Consider the following 19,434-nt stretch of genomic DNA (forward strand, 5'->3'; position numbering starts at 1 on the left):
CGGGGTTAGGGGGAATCTCACCCGCACACCGCCTCCAGCAGTTCAGCTTCAATCTTGGGAAAGGAGACCTTCCCGAGTTGCCCTACTTCACCACCCAGGGCCCCAGGAGGTTGTCTCTCCAGCTGCAAGAAACATCTCTTGCCTAGGTGGCCTAGCCTCTCCCTGCCTTCCCCAGCCCAAAGCAGGAGCCTGCAGCCTAAGCTTATCTCAAAGATCTGGTCCTAGTTGGCTGGAGACAGTGGGGTGTGAGAGGGACTGAAGGGCAGTCTGGGATCCCAGAAACCTGCTTTACCTTCTCAATTGTGTTACCGCCTTGTTTTGTGGCTTGGACAAGCCCCTTCCCCTCCAAGTTGTGCCACTGTAAAATACAGGGATGATCTAGTTCTCCATCCTGCTGCTCAGTGTCTCCTCCAGAGCTGATGGTGAGCTCCCGGGGTCCAGGAGAAGGGCCTGAGAATGGCACGTCTGAGCCTGTGATTATCCCAGCCTCAAGCCCCCAGTGGCAATCTGTTCCCACTATCTCTGCCCCCCTGAGAGCCTCCTGCAAATCTCCCAATATAATCTCCCAGAATCATATTTTGAATACTGTCTTGATTAAACGCCAGAGCAAGGGGAGGGAGGCTGCAGCCCTGCTCTCTTCGGCTGAGACTGCTGGTGCCCACAGACAGCTGGACTGTGAGCTCTGCAAAGTAAATGTTGGTAAATGCAGAAAGTTGAGGTTCTCAGGTTTGTAGGATGTATACAAACTGGACCTCCAAACTCCTTCTATGGCTAAAGTGGCCCTTCCCTCAGCTGGGCAGCAACCAGAGGCTAGGCCCTCTGGAAAAGACGAGAAGCCACCCAAGGGAGCCCCCCCAACCCCCAGCACACCCAGTGCCTGCCTTTATTTATTTATTTCCTGCTAGTGTCGCTAGATGGACATTGGATTCACTAGATGATCTCTGTGGTCACTTCTAGTTTTAAGATTCTATGATCCCGTTAATGATAATAAGAACTTCTAGAGCCTTTACCATGTGCCAGACTCAATGCCGTGTGTCTTAGTCTGTTTGGACTGCTATTTTACAGAGTACCATAAACTGGGTGACTCACAAAAAAACAGAAAAGTGTTGCTTACATTTCTGGAGGCTGAGAAGCCCAAGGTGCCAGCAGGTTCCGCATCTGGTGAGGGTCTGCTTCCTGGGTCATAGATAGCACCGTACTGCATCATCACGTCATGGAAGGGGCAAGAGAACCTTCTGAAGTCTCTTTTATAAGGTCACTAATCCCATTCGGGAAGGCTTCAAGTTCATGACCTAATTATCTCCCAAAGTCCTCAGCTCCAGATACCATCACACTGCAGATTAGATTTCAACATACACACTTTGGGAGGACACACACATTTAGTCTCTTGCACCAGGTCTTTTAAATGTGCTGACTCATATGTTACAATAGTCAGAAGATATACTATATCACACCTAACAGTATGCCCCACTAATGAATGAGGAAACAGGCTCAGAGAGGTTAAATAACTCAATGTCAGTTATCCAGCTACCAAGTAAAAAGGCAGGCTCTATGCAAGACTGATTCTTTAACCACTAAGTTCTACTACAAATGCATTCTATTATTTTAAGATTTCTTTATTTAATTATTAAGCAGACCATCTATTTCTGAGACTCTAAATGTCTAGAGTATATTATTTCATTCTCTGGACTCCTAGGTTGCCCTCCTTCCCTCTCCAAAATATCCAACGGGAAAAAATTTGTGGTACCTCTTGAACCCACCCCTGCATCCTGACCAAGAACATCTCTACCTATCCCGTTGCCCATATTTACCAGGGACACACTCTCTGAGACACCCCTGGTCAGTGTTTGGCAAAATGTAGCCCATGGATTCTACTATCAAAATCAGCTAAAGATTAAAGAATCACACTAGGATGTGGGCTGAGAGGTCTGTCTTGTTAACAAGCACCCCAGGTGGCCTGATGGGCCTCTGATCTGCATAGTGGCGGATGAACCTTGAGTGGTCAGACTCTAAGCTCAACAGGAGGGCCTTGGACATCTGCTGTTGGCCAAGAGTAAATCACATCCCAGTAACAGGTGCAAGCATTTCCTCCAGGATTTAATCTGGATTCCCATTCAATCTCCTCATCTAGTTCATCTACCCCACCCAGAAGCTCAAAGATGTGTTCTTATTGGAGGGCGAGTAGGAGAACTAGGAGGCTAACTTGCTTGTACCAGCTGTCTGAAGATGATTTAGGAATCCAGGTTTAGAAGCACCTGAGTAGTAGCCTGTACCATGGTGTACAAGAGAATTCTGTCCAAAAACATGAGCATGCAGTCAAGAATCTGTACACATTTGGAGGAAGCCAGCAGGAAAGAAAGACTACCTTAAGTGAAAGAGAATTGATAAGAGCTTGGCTTCTCCGCTGTGGCTGTCTCCTGGCACAGCCACTTGCAACCTTGGTATTAGAAAGTTCTTTCTTTTTTGAACCGAATTCCTTCTCCAAGTAACTTTTGAAAGTTGCCTCCTAAACTAAAAAGTCTTAATCTTCTCCACAATTCATTCTTTCTCCTCCCTTCCATGCGTCCTCTCCCCGCCCTCAGTGGGACTTGTTTTGTCTTTACGCTGGGATCAGAGTAAGAAATGGAGTCTAGGCCAGGCACGGTGGCTCACACCTCTAGTCCCAGCGCTTTGTGAGGCAGAGGTGGGCAGATTGCTTGAGCTCAGGAGTTTGAGACCAGCCTGGGCAACATGATGAAGTCCTGTATCTACAAAAAAACACAAAAATTAGGTGTGATGGCATGTACCTGTGGTCCCAGCTGCTCAGGAAGCTGAGGTTAGAGGTTTGCTTGAGCCCAGGTTGTTGAAGCTGCAGTGAGCCATGATCGTGTCACTGCACTCCAGCCTGAGCAACATAGCGAGACCCTGTCTCAAAAAAAAAAAGGAATGGAGTCTAATGGGCCTCTACTGATTATATGGCAGAGGTCCCCTCTATTGGCATAATTTTCTTCATTAGATGTTAAGTTGGGGCAGGGGGAAAAGGAGGACCAGTGGCCTGAGTCCTTGGACAAGTCACCAAATGTCTCTGAGACTCAGCATTCTCCTGGTAAGTTGTGATGTGGCTCTTTTATAAGCAATATGGTTTTCTCAATCGACTGCTACGGTGATGTGTTAGCCCATTCTTGCAGCACTATAAAGAAATACCTGAGATTGGGTAATTTATAAAGAAAAGAAGTTTAAATGGCTCATCGTTCTGCAGGCTTTATAGGAAGCACAGTGCTGGCATCTATCTAGTCAGCTTCTAAGGAGGCCTCAGGAAGCTTACAACCACGGTGGAAGGCAAAGAGGTAGCAGGCACGTCACATGGCAAAAGTAGGAGCAAGAGAGAGTGAATGAAGGAGAAGGTGCCCACACACTCACGCGAACTCAGAGCAACAGCCCACTCCCCACCAAGGAGATGGCCCAAGCTGTTCATGAGAGATTTGTCCCCATGATCCAATCAGCTCCCACCAGGTCTCACCTCAAAATTGGGGATTACATGTCAACAAGAGGCTTGGGTACAGACAAATATCCAAAAATCCAAATTTTGGTTGATGGCAAGAGTTGGAGAGTTTGTTAAAGACAAGTTAGCACCAAACAGAGACTTCTCTTTTGTAATCAGATGATTGGAGGAGACTTGAAAAGGGAATAATTTAGGTTATTCTGAGATTCAGCATTATTTAATGTCATGACCAGCTCACATTGTCAGTGGCAAATTATTAGTAGACCAATTAAACCCCATCTTTAAGCGTGGGCCCAGCAGTATTTTCTTAAGCTCCCAAGTGATTCTGATTTGCACCTAAGGTTGAGAACCGCTGAACTACAACCAGGCTGTTTCTCTTCCCAGACTCAGCATTTTCTAGAAGTTGTGGATGGGCAGAGGGGTGGGGAGGAAATTGGAAGACTGAAAGTCTAAAAGCCTGTGACTTCTCCCTTAGCCCTGTGTATTCCATGTTCCCCCCATGGTAAAATGGGGTCTGATGTTCACAATTGACAACATGGTTTGTGAGGAGCTCAAAGCTGAATGTAACCCTGAACATTCGAGGCCTGTGTTTAGCCAGGAGAGGCAGCCTTCAGCTCTGCCCATCACCTATCCCAGGAGGTGGGAGGCGACTCCCCCACACAGGAGATCCTCAGCACATGGGCCAACAAATTCACCCCTGGGGCAGTTCAGAGGTGGCTTTGAGCAGAGGTAGAGGTGTTTTGGAAGTGTTTCTTGAAATTCCAGTTATGTATTGCAGCGGAAAAATCACCTCCAAGCACAATGACTGAAAGAACCCACAGCAATAATTGACATTTCTAAAGAATCTGTAATTTGGGTAGGGCTCAGCAGGATGGATTTGCTTCTGCTCCATGTGCTATTAGAAGAGGTGGCTTTATTGGAGATAGAGGATCCATTTCCAAGGAGGATCCTTGTTTCACCCCCTGCAGGACTTTCCTTGGGTTACTTGTTTTCTCACGTGATGGCAGACTGCGTTTCAAGAGCAAGTATCCCAAAAGGTCGAGATGGAAGTTGCAAGGCTTCTTCTGACCCATCCTCAGAAGTCCCAGAACACCACTTCTATGGTATTATTTTGGTTAAACAAGTCACTAGAGCCTATCCAGGTTCAAGAGGAGGGGAATTTGACTCTACTGCTCCATGGCAGGAGAAGCAAAGCATTTATAGCCATCTTTACCAAATTTGGATTACTGATGAAAGTCAAGTTTTGAATGCACTTCCAGGCTTTACTCTCCCATTCAACATGGGATCATGATACAATGTCTCAACTCAGGCTGCCTTAATAAAACACCACAGGCTGGGTGGCTTAAACAACAAACATTTATTTTCTCACAGTTCTGAAGCCTAGGAAGTCCCAGATCAAGGTACTAGCTGATTCAGTTCCTGGTAAGGGCTTTCTTCCTGGCTTGTGGACGCCACTTTGTGGACTGTGGGCAGCTTGTGACAGCTTTGTGCTCACATGGAGGAGACTCAGAGCCCTGGTGTCTTCGGCTCTTCTACGGGAACTGACCCTATTAGATCACGGCCCTACCTTGATTACTTCATTTAACCGTTGTCATCTTTTAATAGCCTCTTTCTCCAAATACAGTCACATTAGGGGCTAGGGCTTCAACGTGTGAATTTTAGGTGTACACAAATATCCAATTCATATTAGACTAATCTAGAATCCAAATGGAAGACTCCAGTTAGGAAGCAGGTGACAGGGAAGAGAGAACTGTCTTTCTGGCCAGTGGTCTAAGCTGGCCCCTCGTCATGGAGGTTCTGGTTCAGGCAGCATCCTTGTGTCCATCCACATCCCCCCTTTAGTGTCCCAGCCTGGCAAGTGCAGGATCGGTACCTTCAGTGTGGAAGAAGAGGGCAGTGATATGTGTTTAAGCACTGTTAATTGCCTGACACTTCACATAATTTCATAAAAACTCTCCTCTCTACAAATGTAGAAACTGAGTCTTTTTTTTTTTTTTTTTTTTTTTTTTGAGGTGGCGTCTCATTCTGTCACCAGGCTAGAATGCAGTGGCACAATCTCAGCTCACTGCAACCTCTGCCTCCCAGGTTCAAGCGATTCTCCTGCCTCAGCCTCCCAAGTAGCTGGGACTACAGGCACACATCACCATGTCCAGCTATTGTTTATATTTTTAGTAGAGACAAGGTTTCACCATGTTGGCCAGGATGGTCTGGATCTCTTGACCTTGTTATCCACCTGCCTCAGCCTCCCAAAGTGCTGGGATTACAGACGTGAGCTACCGCACCCAGCTGAAACTGAGTTTTAAGTAAGTGAGGTCACTTGTCAAAGGTCCAACAACAGGGAAGTGGCAGAGTTGGGGTTCAGATCCAGATCTGTGTGAACCCAAAGCCCATGTGAAGGCAGAAGAAGCATACCCACTCTAAGATGATGCTGTATAGCAAAGTAGTAAATACACAGCCCCTGAATCCAAACCACCTGGGTTCGAATCCCAGCTCTGCCATTTACTAGCTGTGCATCCTCAGGCAAGTGGCATATCCTCTCTAGATGTCAGTTTTCTCATCTCTAAAATGGGAATAATCATGGTACCTAACTCACAGCACTGTTGTGAGGATTAAACAGTTCATATCTAAAGCACTGGAACTATGTCTGGCCCACAGCAAGGATTATATAAAATGTCAGCTGTAACTGCCTTCCTACTCCTATACTCCAGCCAGCCCTGCCACAGGCCTGCCTCTCCAGCAAGGCCTGAACTCACTGTTGGATCCCTACCACTTATTATGCCAAGTTGAGGTCACAGCTCATATGTGTCCCTCTTACCTAGAGCAAAGACATGGGGTCATTCACTCTGGTGTCCATTTAGAGAGATACCTCACCAAGCAAATTTTATGAATTGTTCACACTTCCCCTTATCAAGATTAATGGCACAATTGCCCACGGTCAGTCCTTCTGTGGTCACAGCTAATGACTTCAACCCTCAACACGTTTCCTCTGCATTTGCTTCAGAAAATCATTCTGAACAGCAAGACTGCTTTAATAGCCACTTGGTACTAATGATGCCTTTTAAGTGCATAAAGAGAATCTCTAAGTACCAAACGGAAGGCCCATCCACTGGTGACAACAGCTATTGACATTGGCACGCAACACAAGGTCAGAATAGCTGCGGTACTTGGGGACGCTTACTCGGCCTAACCGAGGGGAATTGTTTTAATAGGTTAGAAACTCCTCATTATTCTCTGTTGCTCCTTAAACATACCCGATAGCACTGTTTCCTGAGGCCTGCTATGTGCAATTTCAGAGCTTACCAGCCTCTGGTAGTTTTCATTTCACCTTCAAGATTTAGGCCAATCCACACTTGTGCTATCTTATTTACTTCGTATTTTTCTTTAAATAGATTCCCCTTTACATTTTTAAATAAATGTTCATGAACACCTACTATTTACATCTGTCCTTTTCTTATTGCTTAGCCACCATGACACACTGAAATGGTCAGGAGCCTGGTAATATGATTAGGAATGTGGACAAAGTCAGACCAAGCTGGGGCCATGTTCTGGCTTCCCACTTATTACTTGGGTGGCAGTGAGCAAGTTCCCTAATCTCTCTGAGCCTCAGTGTCTTCTTATAGAAAATAGGGTAAAACTAGAACTTAGCTCATGGGGTGGTGGTGAAGATGAAATCAGCTGGTGAATGTTAAGTGCTCATCTCGGGGACTGGCACACATACTCAATAAATGTTGGTTAGGAGTGTATTAACTTTCTCAACTGAGGTGGGGCTCCTTGGAGAAGTGTAAAACGGCCTCACCTTGCCATCTACGTTCTTGCTAAAGTCATGACATAGACTATAGTCCCAAGTATCTCCCGTGTCACCTCACTGTGAGGTCCTAATTTTGTCAGCAAAAGGCTACTCCCCAGACGCTGGAATCTGGGCATGCGGTGTCACTTTCTGACCAAACCATTGTTTTGCTAAGACAATTTTCTCTTTCTTTAGAAATGTCCTCCTCCCTCAACAAGAATCTGTTCTAGAAATGTCCTCCTCCCTCATCAAGAATCTGTTCCTTTTCATTACCAGCTATTATCTCAACACCAAACTCTCATTGCCCGTGGATCCAGATCTAGTACATGGTGTCCACCATCTTGCCTAGTCCTTGATCATTCATCTCATTAGTTCCCAGGGAGATTCCAACCTTCCATTTCTGAAACACATCGATTCTTGGTTTCACTTGATGCTTAAATTTGTGTTGATGATAGTTTGTGTTTGGGTCCCATCTGTGAGGTTAGGGCAGAGCAAAGGTGGGGCTTCCCTCTGGAAGAGGGTTCCTGAGGGCTAGTTAGAGCCAGGAAGAGCATTGCTGAATGGTGATCTGTAAACTTTCATGGAGAAGAAGAGAGGGGAAGGAACAACTGGGAGAGAAGCAGAAGTTGGACCTGGATTGGGGTGAGGAAGTGAAATGAGGACATGAGGATGGATGGGCATTCAGGGAATCAGCTCAGAGCCAGCAAAGGGTAAGTTTAAGGAGCAAGTTATAGAGTGAGCAAGGCTGAAAATTTCAACTTTTAGTTGCTAATGCTGGGAATTCATTAGACGTTTCTTAATGTACAGCATTTAAGTATTGAACACATGAGGCAGAAGGAGTAGGGCACCATTACATATTTTACAAAACTGAATTCTCAAACATACATTCAAACCGAAGCCCACATACTTCTAATTTGGAGTGTCTAATTTGACTAGGGGCAAAGGAGAAGCAGCCACCTGGGAATGGGTGTAGAAGCTTCATTTGCAGTTCCCCACACATTCTCTTCATTGAATTCTTAGCTACTGTTCAGCCACATCATGTAACTGTGACATTTGACATATGACACCCATGAGATTCACTTGACCCTTTTGTCAGGTGCCATTAAATTGCCCAAAGTTAAAATGTTAATTATCATTAATCATTTTTTATGAAATGGCTTTGCCAATCCATAAATTCAGCAGAGAGAGGCTTCTTTCATGGATCTGACAGTTTATGGAATACTGGCTGTCAGAGAAGGCACCTGCATTTGGGGATGTTTCTAGAGATGTAAGTTACAAAGAAAACAATAAATGCCTGCAAGTGTATGGTAACAAGACAGAGCAACCGGGACAAAAAAAAAAATAAAAAGAAAAGAAATAGAAGAATGAGTAAGTTAGGGGTGGAGTTGAGTCTGTTTTCCTGCATCAAGCTCAGTGACTGACGCAAAGTGGATACCCAAGAAACCTATGTTGAAAAAGTGAATGGGTGTGGAAGAGGAGGGGAGGTCAGAAAAGGAAAAGAGGAAAAGGACCTTCAAGGGAAGAGAGGTTTTACAGAAAATTGGAGAATAAATGAAAGGCATGTGAATAAGGAAGAGCCCAAATTTCTGCCCTTGAGTTCAAGATCCTGGGAACCTCAATATTTATATATTTGTTTATTTTTGGCTAGATATACTAAAATGCAATTATCTGTCTCATTCTTGTTCAAGAAAAAATCTTTTTTAAAAACAAATCAATAAGGGAGCTGGAATTAATTTTTTTAAAACACAAGCAGGGGTATTTTAGGGTAAACTCAGAAGATGGACCTCCTTTTAATCAACATTAAAAATAATCCTTTCATAGGTGCAAAGATGCATAGGAGAGCGGATTTCAAAGTCTTGTGCCAAAATGAAAACAGTGGTTATCTCTGGAAGATAAGAGTATGGGTATTTTAATTGTTCTGGTTCATACATTTCTAACCTTCCAAATTTTCTGCAAGATTTAGCTTTATAATGAAAATATGTAATAAATCTGTGTGTGTGTGTGTGTGTGTACAAATATGAATAATGGGGAATGAATAAAAAGGATTTCTGTATCCACTGGGGCTGTCCTGTTGGGTGGGTGATAGGAGATGGCTGATTATTTTGGGTCCAGTACTTTTGGCTCAAGAAGGCACTAGATAGAAGGAACATAAGATGCCCTTCATGCTGACTGCCTGGCTCCATAACTGAGGTCCTTGCTGGGTGAACAGGCGCTGGAGTGCCTAAAGATATGCTAGAATAATCCCTGAGTGAGGACACTTGAAAACAAGCACTCTTTCCCTGACATTCAGAGAAATCTCAGAGAAATCTTCAGAGAGCTCCCTAAAATAGTTTGCAGAACCTTACATATGTGTGCAGTATTCTCGAGAGAGAATATCCTTAGTTTTCATCAAATTCTTCAGGAAGGCACCAGTGATCCCCTAAAAGGTCCTATTCTTTAAACCAGAGATATCTATTACTGTTAGTAAAATTTTTTTCAAAGGGGCACCTCAAATGTGGGTGTGTATTTATTTATAAATTAAATGCATACACTATAACATAATATATATACAATATATACAAAATGTTCATTTTAAAAAAGAAAACAAGAATTTCTAATATTTTTGTCTCATATTCCAAAGGATCATATTCAAGTCCCCTGGAAAGCACTGGTCTCTTTTTGGAGAAAGTTGCCTCTAGAATCAATGAGGCAGCCAGGGGTGGCGGCTCACACCTGTAATTCCAACACTTTGGAAAGCCAAGGTTGGAGGATCGCTTGAGGCTGGGAGTTCAAGACCAACCTGGTCTACATAGAACCTGTCACCATTTTTGTAATAAAAAAAACTAATCAATTAATTAATAATGGAACCTATAAGCAGCTTCTTATCGCCCCATTCCCCAGCTAAAGTAATCCCTGCTGTACATTGCCAAGTGCCATGAGGAAGACATAAAAACTCCTGGGTCAAACTCAACACTTATAAAATACTGCAAGTCTATAAAACACTTCACAGAATCTTGAAGACATAGATATACTTCCTCCAGCCTAGTGTTTCTAGAACCTGCGACTTGGTGGTTAAAGTACTCAGATCCCTAACGTTGTACCACAGCTTTAGCTTTGAATTCAAACAGCAGTGATTTCACTCTTAGGGTCCAATACAATCAAACAGATGGGGGTCGCAGCATGAACGATCATCTGGAGTCCATTTCCCTTAACTTCACCTGAAATGACCCTGGCCCTCACCTTGGTGACATATGCCAGGTCTCTGTTAATTTCAGACCATCAGAGGGGGTACTAACAATTTAGCACCATCCCTCCATTCATCACTACTAAATGGACACACACACAGAGAGAAAATGCCGGATCAGGCAGATTTGAACCCACCTCTGCTAAGGGACCCCTTTGTACTTAGTGGTTTGGGGTTTCTTTTTCCCGTAGGAGGTACTCACACCCCTCCAAGGGCAAGAAAAAGAAAATCCACCTGACCTTCATCTATTTGTATTTCTGTTTAGCTTTTCTTCCCCCATATCTTTCATATAAAGGCCTCACACAGACTTTACAAGAAAAGAAAATTAGAGGAAAATCTTACTTGTAACACTGATGCAAAAGCCCTACATCAATATTAGCAAACTGAATTAAGTGATATACATGAATCAGAGAGAAGGAGAGGGAAGGAGGGGAGAAAATCATATAGAAGAATATTAATGACAGTATTATTCTTTTTGGTATACATATATATATAAACATTTTTTAAAACTTTAAAAAATTATTTATTTTAATTATCAAATAATAATTTGGTATATTTATGGGGTACAACATACAACCCCATAAATACACTATTTGTTTTGGTGAGTGTCTGATATATGTTTAAATCATCTCATATGAGGAAGATCTTTTTAATAGACAAAGTTCTTTCGAATTCAAAGTCGTAGTTGGCTTTCTCCCCAGCCTTGGGATGTAGGCACTGGTGTATGTGGTGAAAGCTGGGGTGCATTGTCCAGATGCCCTCCTCAGGACTAAGGCACCCCTCCCACAGTTGCTGGGACTGTTGACCGCTGATAGTTCTGTCAAGGTCAAGTCCCTCCCCAGGGAAGCCTGCATCCAAACCCGGTCTATTTGGGAGCAATTACAAAGGCTTACTTGCCTTTCCTCAGTTAGAGACAACTCTACAAGTCCATCCCAGCTCCCTGTGGAATCAGCTGAGGTCTTTGTTCCAACTGTGCCCCAATTCAACTTCTCCCTCTACAAAGTTCTGCTTCCTTCACCCTTCACAGGTCAGGAGTGCTCACCTGACCCACCTCAGAATCTCAGAGTCTGCTTCCTGGGGAACCTGTCCTAAACAGTTTGCCTTTTCTACAGGTGAGGAAGCTGAGGCCCAGGGAGATAAAAGGATTTACTCAAGTTTCCACAGGTGGTAGAATCAGCAGTTAAGATTGCTATTCAGACCTTTTGACTCTGTTCTCATGCTCCTCTACAAGAAGGGAGGGTGCATTTCTCTGAGTGGTGCATAGCAGGACCCCACACAGAGCTTCAGATACCCAGAATAGGCATCCACTATCACTCACATAGAATTGTGAGCACTTTGCTGTCTTAAGATAGGGTTTGGGTTCACAGCTCACTCAATCTTTCTTTGTAAATTTTTATTTAATTACACGTGATACATGAATGCATTCTCCTTATTAAAAAAGTAAAAACACTTCAATCAACACTTAAATTCCAGTGTTCGTTTGGGTAAAGCTAGTTCCTAGTACAGAGACAACAAAATCTCAGTGATTTAACAGCATAGAAGTCTATTTCTTGATCATATAAAGCCCATTCCAGTGTTTCTGGTCCATAGGCAGCTTCTCTCTCTAGGAATCTTCCATGTGTTCTGTGACTTCACCATTTTCAACACATAACTTCCAAAGACACCCAGGAAGGAAAAGGCCCAGAGGCTTGCATCTGCAAGGTTATTATGAGCCAGGCCTGCAACTGGCTCACATGACCACAACTTACCTGCAAGAGAAGCTGGGAAATGCTATCTAGCTGGGTTACCAGAAAGAAGAGGAAGTACATATGGGGACCAGCCAGCCAGTCTCTACCAAAATCCTTCTTTGACCCCTTTTCCCCTCAGAAAGAATTCTGGTCTCTTCTTCCACGGAAGTAAGCACTTTTATCAGTTTGGTGTGTTGCTTTCTAACTCCTTTCTCTGCATTACAAGAGTATATATAAATCGGCCTGGTGTGGTGGCTCACGCCTGTGATCCCAGCACTTTGGGAGGCTGAAGTGGGTGGATCACTTGAGGTCAGGAGTTCAAAACCACCCTGACCAGCATGACAAAACCCCATCTCTACCAAAAATAGAAAAATTAGCTGGGTGTGGTGGCAGATGCCTGTGGTCCCAGTTACTCAGGAGGCTGGGCAGGAGAATCGCTTGAACCCTGGAGGCGGAAGTTGCTGTGAGCTGAGATCGTGCCACTGCACTCCAGCCTGGGCAACAGAGTAAGACTCCATCTCAAAATATATATATATACTTTTTATAAGAAATATAAAAATATTTATATTTTATATATATAAATATTTATAAGAAGTATTAAAATATATATATTTTTTCTCCCAAAGTGCCCGGTGACAGGAGTGAGCCACCACGCCGGGCCGATTTATATATATTTTTGTAATGCAGAGAAAGGAGTTAGAAAGCAACACACCAGAGATAAATGTATATATCTCCATACAAATATGTAGAGATAGCATTATTCTTTGTCTGTTTCTTTCATAAATGATATCAACCTCCTGGGAGAATTAAATCTGTTGGTAAACAGAAATGTAACTCATCCCTCTCCAGTGCTGTTTGTGATCCAAGGCATGAGTTTCTCAGAGTACATTTAGCCCCCTCTGTATTGATGTGTATATATTAGTTAAATATTTATATACTTTTTATATATTATATTATATACATTTATATGTTTATATACTTGTTTTCAATTCATTACAATTTTTCCCTTCAAATTTAATTTTTATAAGTACTGTAAAATTGAACATCTTAGTATATGCCTTCTTGGGCACACAGACAAATGTGTTTGCTTAGGGTAGATTTGAAAAGTAGGGCCATAGGAATGCACTTTCAAATGTTTAATAAGTTATAGTGCACCTAAAGTGTCCCTATCTAGCTACATTCTCTCCAGCATTATATGAGACTACCTCTTTTCCCCAGTCTGCTGGTACTTGATATTTGCTGTTGTAAGATGGGCCAATCTAATGGGTATGCAGGGGCGTCTCAATTTTGTTTTGGTTCCAGTTTCCTCATTCCTAGTGACATTGAATATCTTTTCCTTTTTCATGACTTACCTGTCCATATGTCCTTTGCCCATTATTTTTAAACTGGGTACTTTTTCTCTCATTGATTGGTAAAATCTTTTTGTGTAGTCTTAATAGGAATCCTCTGTTCTATGTTTTAAATATTTTCTCCCATGCTGTAGGCTGTCTTTTTTTTTTTTTTTTTTTTTTTTTTGGAGATAGGGTCTCCCTCTGTCATGTGATCCTGGCTCACTGCAACCTCTGCTTCCTGGGCTCGAGCAATCCTCCCACCTCAGCCTCCCAAGTAGCTGGGACCACAGTCATACGCCACCACACGCAACCAATTTTTGTATTTTTTGTAGAGATGGGGTCTCACTACATTGCCCAGGCTGGTCTCAAACTCCTGGGCTCAAGAGATCCACCTGCCTTGGCCTTCCAAAGCCCTGGGATTAAAGGCGTGAGCCACCGCACCTGGTCAGGTTGTCTCTTAACTGTTTTTTATAATGTTACATTCCTCAGAGAGTGGGTAAGACTGGGCCAGATGCACTTAAACATTGATTTAAGTATAAGCATCTGTTCTTTGTACATATAGTTATTCATCACTTCCTGGAAGCTCCACACTGTGCCAGGCACCATAGGCAAAAGAAGAATGAACCAGATGTGGAGCTTGTCCTCAAAGAGCTTGCAATCTGGTGAGAAAGAGGAGCGGAGAGTTGTAAACAGAGATGATCCACAGTAGAATATAAAGGAGTGAGGAGAAGGAGAGCCATCCATATAGTTATAGTTACTGAATGGAAAAAGATGTCCCTGAAGGCTCACAGTGTGAAAACGGATAACTAACCATGGATAACCTAAATTCATGCTAGAATCAGTTTATGGGTTTACACAGTGACATCACATCAAAACTAGACCTTGGGGGTATAAAGATGACATTTAAGCCAACTTACGCTCAAAAATCCCTTATGAAGCCAGCCGCCGCCTTGGAAGTGATGTGTTCTAATACATTCCAAGAATACCAAACATTTTTTCTAATGAAGAAACGGATTGCCATTTCTTTGGTTGAGTATTGGATGATGTGGTTGTTTAGGGGCCAATAGTAAGAGAAATACGTATCTTTAAGCCCGACAGTCCTACTCAGGCAGATTGATGAAACCACAAGAGACACAGAGAACTCAGGGCAATTGAAAGAAGGGCAAATCCATATCTGCCTGCATCACTTACCCCAGGGAACACTCACACGGAGTGGAACGGTTGACAGAATCACATCATCCATGGGCGCTGTTCTCGCAAGCTAAAAAGTTATATTGGTGCATTTGCATAAATTAAATATGTAGGACTCTACCTGAATTACATCTCTGCAAACATACTCTATCCCGTACTCTGCACCAACTCAAGTAGACCACAAACTCCTCAGTGTGGGATCCACAGCAGGTTTGTCTCGGGATCCCCTACTGAATCCAGCACTGTGCCTGGTGCAGGGGTTGATACAAGACATTGATTAATGGACTGAGTGCATGGCCAGGGACCCATGGGTCAGCTTCTATTCTGAACTCTAGGGCAGGAGTGGGGGACACGCTGAGCACTGGATGTTGGCACAAGTCCACACCTCTTTCTGACTGCTGGAGAAAGGCTTCATGAAAGGGGACAATGCAGAAAAAGTAACTGTTGTGAGTCAGGAGAATTGGATTCTAATCCCTGGTCTGTCACCTCTAACCCCTAGGAGAATCTGGCCAAGTGCTTTCCTCTTCAAGCCTTCATACATGGAAGGGTGTATTAGCTTCCTGGGGCTGCTGTAACAAATTAACACAAACTTGGTGGCTTAGATTTACTCTCTCACCATCATGGTGGCTAGAAGTCCAAAATCAAGGTGCTGGCAGGGGCACACTCCTGCAAGACAATCCTTGCTCGCCTCCTCCAGCTTCCTTGGCTTGTGGTAGCATCATTCCAATTACTGCCTCTGTCTTCAGTAGTCTTCTCCTCCTTCTTCTCTTCCGTCTCTTATAAAAATATCAGTCATTGGATTTATGACCCAACCTAAATCAGGATTATCTCATTTTGAGATCCTTAACCTAACCACATTTGCAAAGACCTCATTTCCAAATAACGTCACATGCACAGGCACTGGGGATTAAGATTTGGGCATGTTTCAGGGAGATAAAATTCAACCCATTATACTATATATATATATAAAAAATTATGTTACATATGAAATATATATTATATATAATAGATACAAAATATATATTACATATATATTTCTAATACACATATATATTATATATTACATACATATTATGTATAGTGGGTTGAATCTTATCTCCCTGAAACATGCCCAAATCCTAATATATATATTTTTTATATATATATATACACACACACACACACACACACACACACACACACCATGGAATACTACTCAGCCATAAAAAGGATCAGAATAATGGCATTCACAGCAACCTGTATAGAATTGGAGACCATTATTCCAAGTGAAGTAACTGAGGAATGGAAAACCAAACATCGTATGTTCTCATCCATTAGTGGGAGCTGAGCTATGAGGACACAAAGGCATCAGAACAATAAATGGACTTTGGAGACTGGGGGAAAGGATGGGAGGGGTGAGGAATAAAAGACTATACATTGGGTAAAGTATATATTTATCAGGTGATGGGTGCACCAAAATCTCAGAAATCACCACTAAAGAACTTATTCATGTAAAAAAAAAAAGTTTAAAAACAATAATAAAATAAATGAAATTCAACCCACTACAAGAGGGGATGGATGAAATGGTCTGTAAACTTCCTTCCAGGCCCAACACCCTTTTAACTACGACCTTGTTTTCTAAGGAGGACATTCTGTGAGGAAGCAGAAAGAGAAAGAAGGGTGACCCCAAAGAGATGGTGGGTTAGTTTAATTAAGTATGTATCAACCAGTTCCAGAGGGAGAATCGGAAGCCGGCTCCTTGTCTTCATGTGCACTTTACACAAAGAACACAAGTGTGAAAAACACGAGTAAAACAAAAGTCACCTTTCCCAAGACCCAGTGGAAAGGCAAGGGAGGTCGTTAAGCAAAGAGGAACTATAAGGAGTTGTAGCTCTGCACCACTCCAGGCAAGGGGTCAGTCTGAACAGCTGTGGGGGCGGGGCAGGGGTGGGGGATGTTGTTCCAACAACTCGAGAATTTCCTAAAGAAAATAAATTATTTTTCAGCTGGTTATGGGAAAAACTGTGACCTATTTACCTTCTGTTGCATCAGGCTGCTGTGGGTAGAGGCTTCCAGTCCTTACTATTTATGGGGTCATGCAGGTATCATTGGGTTGCTTATTGGAAAGCTGCCAACACCAGACTGGGCTGCCTCCAATATTTTAAAACTATCTTTCTGAAGTCAATTGCACCCTTACATTTTAAACATAGCATTTGTGTCTACATTCAAATCATGTCATGATAATAACATTTCCTCGGGCAAGCTTTATATGTAAGGACTACAGCTTTCAACTAATTTAGGGCACAGACTTCCTCGTTATTGTTTGGCATTGGTTGGTAGGGCTCAGGTCTCGGGTCCTGAATGCATAAACACGAACCACAGTTAAAGACTAACAATTGCAAAAAGAGGAGATCCCGTAATACCAGCACTTTGGGCGGCCGAGGCACACAGATCACGAGGTCAAGAGATCGAGACCATCCTGGCCAACGTGGTGAAACCCCGTCTCTATTAAAAGATACAAAAATTAACTGGGCATGGTGGCACGTGCCTGTAGTCCCAGCTACTCAGGAGGCTGAGGCAGGAGAATCGCTTGAACCTGGGAGGCAGAGGTTGCAGTGAGCCAAGATCATGCCACCACATTCCAACCTGTTGACAGAGTGAGACTCTGTCTCAAAAAAAAAAAAAAAAAAAGGATGCGGGAGAGATCCCTGAAAATTATCAGGAAAAACCACTGTCATACGATGTGGGTGCACATGACAATAGCAGGATGGAAGCTGTCAAAAGTAGCAACTATTAATACTAAGTGTAATAATTAAAGGCCAGCAAAAGGATCAATTTCCCCAACAAGAAACAAGGGTAGGGCCTCTGAGTGAGTCCATGTGGAGGCTTGGGGAAGGCAATTCCTGGAAGAGCTGCTTGGGAAGTAGATCAATGAAGATTATCTGGTGGTAAGCAACAGAAATCTACACCAGCTCACTAGAGAAAAAGAAAGAAACAAAGAAAATGATTGGATGGTTCCAGGGAGGCTCAGAGGATGGAGAGGAATGCTGCCTCCATCAGGATCATGCCTGGAAAAGCCACTGACCATAGCAGCTCTGGATTTCTAAGCAATAAGAGCTTCTCATCAACCTCTCTGGTTATGCTGCCAGAAAACTGAGCTTCAGCTGTGCTCAAGCTTGTGACTGCTCTGCTCTTGGTTTGAATTCCAGAAACAGAGCATCTGGCTAGACTTGCTTAAACTGCATGTTCTTACACAACATCCCCATCTTGGCTGAAGAAAGGCAGGATCCTTCGATCTCCCACTAGCTCTGTCTAGAAAGAGAAAGGTAACTTCTTAGAAGGAAATTGGTATGCTGTCTGAGCCGGTAGAATGAAGAAGACACCCTTGAAGGGGTGACTGGGGAGAGTTCAATATAGTGCTGTTACAGAAGTGTGGGCTAAGGGAGCCAACCAGGAGTGGGGAAGCACCCAGAGACCAGCCACAATGGGAAGCTGTTACCTCCCCAGGGCCTGAAGGAGTCAGCAGAGGGAATATTAGTAGAATATGAGACAGAAGTAGAGAGGTCGCCTGGACAGGAGCTGGGGTAGTAAGTAGAGGAAGAGGCCACTGCCAATAGCAACTCAGCCCCAAAGGTATCAGGATTCTGAATACCCATACCTCTCTCATGCCCTCCAAGCCCCTGCCAACACCTTCCAATAGAAATCCAGAGATCAAGGGAGCTGGTGATGCAGTCTATAGAGATCAATCTTCAGGTACACAGGGAAGGACAAAGAATGGCAGAGAATGGATCTGAAGGGGCAGATAAAAACTATCTAACACAGGTGCTACTATCAGAAACATCTAGACTAGATGCAGCCAGCCTGAATATAGTACAGGTCCACTTCAGATCAGAAGAAAAGCACTGAGAAAACTCCAGGAGTTAGAAGAAGAGAGCCCATAGCTTCCCAGGTTGGAGGTCAAGAAAACACACACATACACACACACACACACACACACACACACACGAAACCTCAAGCCATATGAGAAGAAAGTTTCAACAGCGTGTAAATAGATGGTTTTGCTTCTTATTTTTAAAAGCCTGACTTCATTAAAGTGATTGTATCCAATATATCAAGGTACCTGTGTTTTCCTGTGGAGAAAATGAAACCAGGGGTAAAGTTCTGAGGCAATCCCAAGAGATTTCCAGTTGAGTAACTTGATAGAGAATTAACTGTTTATCTTTGTCAATATGCTGAATGTTGTAAACTATAATGCAAGAGTGCAGACTATTTCATCACCACCCCCCATCTCTAAAGAATAATAGCTAATTCGAATCCTAGTGCAGTAACAGGCAAGCAAGGCTCTTAGCGGACATCGAGAGAAAGTACCACTTTAGCAATCAAACCTCCTTTATCTGTCAGAAGAAGGAGTCTCTGCCCAAAGACTCAGTCCTTGACAAATATTGATGAAATTACATCCGTGGAATCTAAACTGATGGCATGAGTGAAAAAGCACATTGCTTTCCAGCTCACATTATTCCTGTGTCCATTTTATCTTTGCAATTTGCAATGTATTTTTACATATGTTTTGCCATTGACTCTCACAACTGGCATACCTGGGTGGGATTATTATTCCACAGTTAGAAGAACTGAAGGTAAAGAGGTTCACATAGCTAATATCTTGGGCTGAATGTCTCCCAGAAGCTAAACCTTAAGACAAGACTTGAACACAAATA

Source organism: Macaca fascicularis, chromosome 20, assembly GCF_037993035.2.
Source record: "Macaca fascicularis isolate 582-1 chromosome 20, T2T-MFA8v1.1".
NCBI lineage: Eukaryota > Metazoa > Chordata > Mammalia > Primates > Cercopithecidae > Macaca > Macaca fascicularis.